The following is a 6,935-nucleotide window of genomic DNA, read 5'->3' on the forward strand; positions in this document are numbered from 1 at the left end:
ACGGGTTTTCAAGTCTTTGGGGTAAATACCCAGCAGTAGGATTGCTGGATCATATGTTAGATCAATTCTTAGTTTTCTGAGGAACCTCCATACTGTTTTCCATAGTGGCTGTACCAATTTGCAGTCCCACCAGCAGTGTATGAGGGTTCCTTTTTCTCCACATCCTCTCCAACATTTGTTATTACTTGTCCTATTGATTATAGCTATTCTAACAGGTGAGAGATGGTAATTCATTGTGGTTTTGATTTGCATTTCCCTAACAGCTAGCGATGTTGAGCATCTTTTCATCTATTTGTTGGCCATTTGTATGTCCTTTAGGGAGAAGTGTCTGTTCAGGTCCTCTGTCCATTTTTTTGACTGGATCATTTGTTTTTTTTTGTTGTTGTTATTGAGTTGTATGAGTTCTTTGTATATTTTGGATATTAGGCCCTTATCGGAGGTGTTGCTTGCAAATAGATTTTCCCATTCTGACGGTTGTCTTTTTACTTTGTTGACGATTTCTTTTGCTGAGCAGAAGCTTTTTTAGTTTAATGTAGTTCTGTTCATTTATTTTAGCTTTCACTTCCCTTGCCTTTGAGGTCAAATTTCTAAAATCCTCTGTAAGTCCAAGGTCCTTGAGTTTAGTTCCTATGTTTTCTTCTATGTATTTTATTGTTTCAGGTCTTATATTTAGGTCCTTAATCCATTTTGAGTTGATTTTTGTATGTGGTGGTAGACAAGAGTCTAGTTTCATTCTTTTGCAGGTGGCTTTCCAGTTTTCCCAGCGCCATTTATTGAAGAGGCTTTCCTTTCTCCACTGTATGTTTTTGGCTTTTTTTTTTTGTCGAAAATTATATTTCCATGTAAATATGGGTTTACTTCTGGACTCTCGATTCTGTTCCACTGCTCTGTGTGTTTGTTATTCTGCCAATACCACGCCATTTTGATTACTGTCGCTTTGTATTATAATTTGAAGTTGGGCAGAGTGATGCCTCCAGCCTCATTCTTTTTTCTTTGAATCACTTTGGCAGTTCAGGGTGTTTCGTGCTTCCATACAAATCTGATGATTTTTTGTTCTATTTCTTTAAAAAAAAACCGATGAGATTTTGATGGGGATTGCATTAAATCTGTGTAATGCTTTAGGTAATATGGTCATTTTAACTATGTTGATTCTTCCAATCCAAGAACATGGAATATCTTTTCATTTCTTTGTATTTATTCAATTTCCTTTAATAGGGTCTTGTAGTTTCATTATATAGGTCCTTCACATGGTTCATTAGATTTGTTCCTAGGTATTTTATTCTTTTTGTTGTAATTGCAAAGAAATGATTTTTTCAACTTCTTTTTCTGACACTTTGTTGTTAGAGTATAGGAACGCTATGGATTTTTTGAATGTTGATTTGTATCCAGAGACTTTACTGTATTTGTTTATTATTTCTAGTAAAGTTCTTATGGAGTCTTTAGGGTTTTCTATATAATCATGTCATCTGCAAATAGTGACAGTTCGATGTCTTCGTTTCCTACTTGGATGCCTTTTAAATCTTTCTCTTGCCTGATTGCACTTGCTAGGATCTCCAATGCTATATTGAATAACAGTGGTTAGCCTTACCTTGTTCCTGATCTTAGAGGGAAGGTTTTAAATTTTTCACCATTAAGTATAATGTTGGCTGAGGATTTGTCATATACGGCCTTTATTATGTTAAGGTACTTTCCTTCTATACCGTTTTTGTTAAGTGTTTTACTCATAAATGGATGCTGTATCTTGTCGAAGACTTTTTCTGCATCTATTGATATGATCATATGATTCTTACGTTTTAATTTGTTTATGTGGTGTATCACATTAATCGATTTTCATATGTTGAACCATCCCTGTGCCCCTGGGATGAAGCCCACTTGATCGTGGTGTATAATCTTTTTAATATGTTGCTGTATTCGGTTTGCTAGTATCTTATATAGGATTTTTGCATCTGTGTTCATGAGAGATATTGGTCTGTAGTATTTTTTTTGTGTGTGTTATCTTTACTAGGTTTTGGTATCAGAGCACTATTGGCCTCATAAAATGAGTTGGGAAATATAGTCTCCTCTTAGATTTTTTGGAAGATTTTGAAGAGAATAGATATCAAATCTTTGAATGTTTGGTAGAATTCATTGGCGAAGCCACCTGGTCCTGAATTTTTACTTTGGGGGAGGTTTTTGATGATCGTTTCAATTTCCATACTGCTGATTTGTCTATTTAGATTTTCCAGATCATCTTGATTCAGTCTAGGAAGATTGTATGTTTCTAAGTACGCCTCCATTTCTTCTAGGTTATTAAATTTGGTGTTATGTACTTTTTCATAATATTCTTGTATGATCTTTTGAATTTCTGCGCTATCAGTCATAATTCTCCCTCTTTCATCCCTGATTTTGTTTGTATCCTTTCTCTTTTTTCTTTTGTGAGTCTAGCCAGGGGTTTGTCAATTTTATTAACCTTCTCAAAGAACCAGCTCTTCATTGCATTTATTTTTTCTATTGTTCTTTTGTTTTCAATTTTATTTATTTCTGCTCTAATTTTGATTATTTCTTTCCTTCTACTGACTTTAGGCTTCATTTGTTGTTCCTTTTCTAGTTTTTCAAGATGAAGTGTTAGATTATTTATTTGGGCTCATTCTTGTTTTTGGAGATAGGCCTGTAATGATATGAACTTTCCTCTTATGACCACTTTTGCCATGTCCCAAAAGTTTTGATATGTTGTACTATCATTATCATTCATTTCTATGTATCTCTCGATCTCTCTTTTTACTTCTTCTCTGACCCAGTTATTCTTCAGTAGCATGCTGTTTGATCTCCATGTATTTGCTGTTCTTCTTGCTTTCTTTTTGCAGTTGATCTCTAGTTTGAAAGCATTATGATCAAAGAATATGGTTGGTATGATTTCAGGCCTCATATTTCTTGAGGCTATCTCTGTGTCCCAGTATGTGGTCAATGCTTGAGAATGTTCCATGTGCACTAGAGAAGAATGTATAAGCAGCTGTTTCAGGATGGGGGGCTCTGTAAATGTCAATTATGTCCTGATCATCTAATGTGTCATTTAAGAATGTTATTTCCTTATTGATTATTCTTTTGAATAATCTGTCCATATTCGACAGTGGGGTATTTAGGTCCCCTACTATGACAGTGTTTTGGCCTGTTTCTGTCTTTAGTTCTGTTAGTATTTGCTTTACATATTTCAGGGCTCCTTGATTGGCAGGATAGATATTTATAATCTATTAATCTTGGTGCATGATTCCTTTTATCATAATGAAGTGTCTCTCAGTATCTTTTTTCCCCTTTTTTATTTTGAAGTCTATTTTGTCTGATATTAGTACCACTGCTCCAGCTTTTCTCTGAATACCATTTGCCTAAAATATCATTTTCCACCTTTTCACTTTGAGTCTATATTAGTCTTTGGAGCTGAGATGTGTCTCCTGGAGGCAGCATATGCTTAGGTTTTGTTTTTTGATCCGTTCTGCAACTCTGTGCCTTTTTATTGGTGAGTTTAGTCCATTTACATTTAGGGTGATTATTGAAATAGGAGGTCTTCTTATCGCCTTTTTATCTTTTGCTTTCTGGTAGCTCGGTGTTTCCATTGCTTCTTCGTCCTTGTGTTTCTGTTTTCTTTATTTTGGTTGGCTTTTGTGGGTATGTCCTCTGGTCCTTCTTGTTTTATGTTATATACTTTGGTTCTGAATCTTTGGTGTGTGGTTACCATTACGAATATGTAAAGGATAGTTATATATATATATATATATATATATATATATATATATATATATATATATATATACAGTTATCCATTTTCTTCTGCGTGTGCCTTATCTGCATTCCTCTTTGCGAATCTGGGTCTTTGAATCCCCCCTTTTCAGTCCTTGTTATCTCAATTTGTCCCTATGTATGCTGAATGTTCGTTACTATCTTGTTATAACAATTCTCTTCTTATTATAAGCTTATAATGCCCTGTTCTTAGTAAGGGTTGTACTCCTATTTGCCTGATAGTCACTTTACTCCTAATTATGTATTTTTTTTTAAATTTCAGTTTAAGTGAGCTTATCTCTTTCAGAATTTCCTGTAGTGCAGGCCTCATAGTGGAGAATTCCTTTAGTTTTTGTATGTCTGGAAAGGTCTCAATTTCGCCTTCATATCTAAAGGAGAGCTTATCTGGATACATTATTCTAGGCTGGTCATTCCTTTCTATTGATAATTTAAATATTTGATTTCATTACTTTCTGGCTTGTAAGGTTCACGCTGAGAAATCGGAGGATAATCTACTGGGTTTACCTTTATATGTTGCCGCATTTTTCTCCCTGCTTGCCTTGGTAATTCTGTGTTTGTCATTGATTTTTGATAATTTTAATACAATGTGTCTTAGAGAAGGCCTTTTCGGGTTGAGTTAATTGGGTGTTATGTTGACTTCTTGAATTCTAAGTTCCAGCTCATTCCTTAGATTTGGGACATTCTTGGCATCTATTCCTCTGAAAATGCTTTCTAATCCCTGTTCCCTTTTCTTGCTTTCGATAATGTCCATTATTCTTATATTTCTTCTCCTGATGGTATCATGTATTTCTTGTATTTCTCTTTCATTGTTTTTCATTTTTTTCGTTTCTCCCTTCTTCCTTCTGATTTTTTTCTAGATTTCTGTCTTTGATATCACTGATCCTTTCCTCCATTTGGTCAACTCTATTTCTCAAGCTTGCTATTTCCTTTTTTCAATTCGTGTGTGTGGTTTTATTTTAAATTATTTTTAATTTTATTTTTCATCTCCAGAAGGTCTATTCTGTTCTTTTTGAGTGTTTTAATCTCCTTGCTAGAGAACTCATTTTGCTCATCTAGTTGTTTTTTCAATTCCTGGAATTGTTGATATGACTTGTTTTGGATCACACTGAGTTTTTTCAGAAGTACCATCCTGAATTCTCTGTCATTTAAGTTGCATATTTCTAAGTCTGTGAGCTTATTTTCTGGAGGTTTTTCTCTTTCTTTCTGAGATTCCTTGTCACCTTGGTTGTTTATGGTATTCAATGGACTATTTCTCCACCTGGGCATTAATGGAAGTGTATTCTGCTGTGTTCCAGAAAGAAGATTTATTATATAAAGGTCTCTCTTTAGCTTGTTGCAAAGAAGGTGCTTTTCTTTTGGTTTCCAGTTGGTGGTGTCTAAGCCTCCTGGATTCTTGCTTTCAATAAAGCCTTAATAATGCCTTTTTTTCCTTTTAGATGTTTAATAGTGTTCACTACTCTCAGCCTCAGTCCCTGTCAGTGTTAGTGATAGTTTTGGTAGCATTTGTTCAGATTCCCATTGGGCTCCGTGGTGTTCATTCTTGGGGGAGGGAAGGGGCCCTCTGGCTTAGGGTTTGGGGGCTGTGGCTCAGCCTCGGTTTTGCACCCATGGCTGATAAAAATCATCTGTTGTTTCTTTTCCATCTCACTTCTCTGCTTTCTGCCCTGATGACTTGGCCCTGTCACTCATCACATGGAACTCACAGCACTCTCAGGCAGGGCAGTTCAGAGATCTTGCCACACCTTTTCCCCTCCTCCTCCTCTTACAGGGAGCTCCAGCAGCTTCTTTATTTCTCCCAGTCCACCGCCTGACACCAAGAGTTCTGACCTGTGGTAGCTCTTATGCGCAGATCCCACACTCAGACATTCTGGTGTGTAGTTTGAATATTTTTTGTTGAGTTTTAGATGTTCAGCTTATTATTGTTTCAAGGAGAGAGATCTGGGGATGTATCTCACTCTGCCATGTTTCTCTAAACTCCCGACAATCCTTTTTTGACCCATGCCACCAGGGATGAAGAAGCCAAGATGCACAGAAGGCCCAGGCAAGAGCCGGACAGGTTCTGCTTAGCTCCCTAAAGGCCAGGCTTGGAATGGGTCTGGACATGACTGGTTATATAGTTGCTGTGTTGTCTCCTGCGTTCAGCTTCTGCTTCCTTGCCTGCACATGTCAGGGCAGAATCCACCTACAGGCAAGAGCTGCCTCTCCGGAGGAAGAGGAGGCCCTAGTCAGGCTGTGGGACACAGGAAAGCTCAGTATGCTGGAGGAGACCACTTGGAATAAGGCATTGAGGACTGAAGAGGGGCCCTGGTCACGGCTTCTCTCAGATGATTTAACAAAGAGTTAGTAGAGAAACTTTCCTCTACTTGGCAGTGCCCTCATGCTTTTCCTTTCGCTCTCTCATAGAATGTATTGATAAGTTGATTATGATGGTGGGAAAATGGGTGTCTGCGATGATATTGGTATCTAAGGGATGGTGTCATCATTGAGTGTTTTTAGGCACTAGGCACTGAAACTGATTCGCACCAAAGGGCACTCAATGGATTCGCCTGACCCCTTTTGCCCTTCCTGAAGGCCTCTTCTCCAGTCCCACTGTCAGAGGATTTGCACAATGATCCATGTAGGAGGGTTTTAATGGCTGACCTCTTGGAGGCTTGGGGTACCTTTTCTATGAATTCCAGATGATTCTTGGGGAGGAATACAACAAAATTTCTGAGAGAGGAAAATACATCCTCAGAGGAGAAACCTAAGGCCCTATCTGTATCTCCTAGAGCCACAATCTAGCCTGAAGCCAAGACAATCAGTGGCATCTTAATTTCCCTTTGATTCAAGGGGCTTGTGGAGTTTTTGACAAATTTTAAGGGGTCGAAAAAATGTTGGGAAGGGGAGAATGGATTCAGCATCATGACTTTATTTGCCCCAAAAAGAACAAATTACCCTCACCTCCATTTTTCTGACTTCAAAGAAGCTCACTCATCCACAACAGTTTCCTATACCCAGTCTCAGTTTCTGTCGTTTTCAAATCCAAGTATGACTGATCGTGTCAGACCAGCTCTCATGAAAGTGGAGGCGTCTGTCCATTCAAAGTGACTCTCCCATTCCAAAGATTTACTTTGCTAGAGATCTCTGTGTATCCATTAAAAAAAATCCATTCCAATCCAATCAAA

Source organism: Pteropus vampyrus, unplaced genomic scaffold (genome assembly GCF_000151845.1).
Source record: "Pteropus vampyrus isolate Shadow unplaced genomic scaffold, Pvam_2.0 Scaffold702, whole genome shotgun sequence".
Lineage (NCBI taxonomy): Eukaryota > Metazoa > Chordata > Mammalia > Chiroptera > Pteropodidae > Pteropus > Pteropus vampyrus.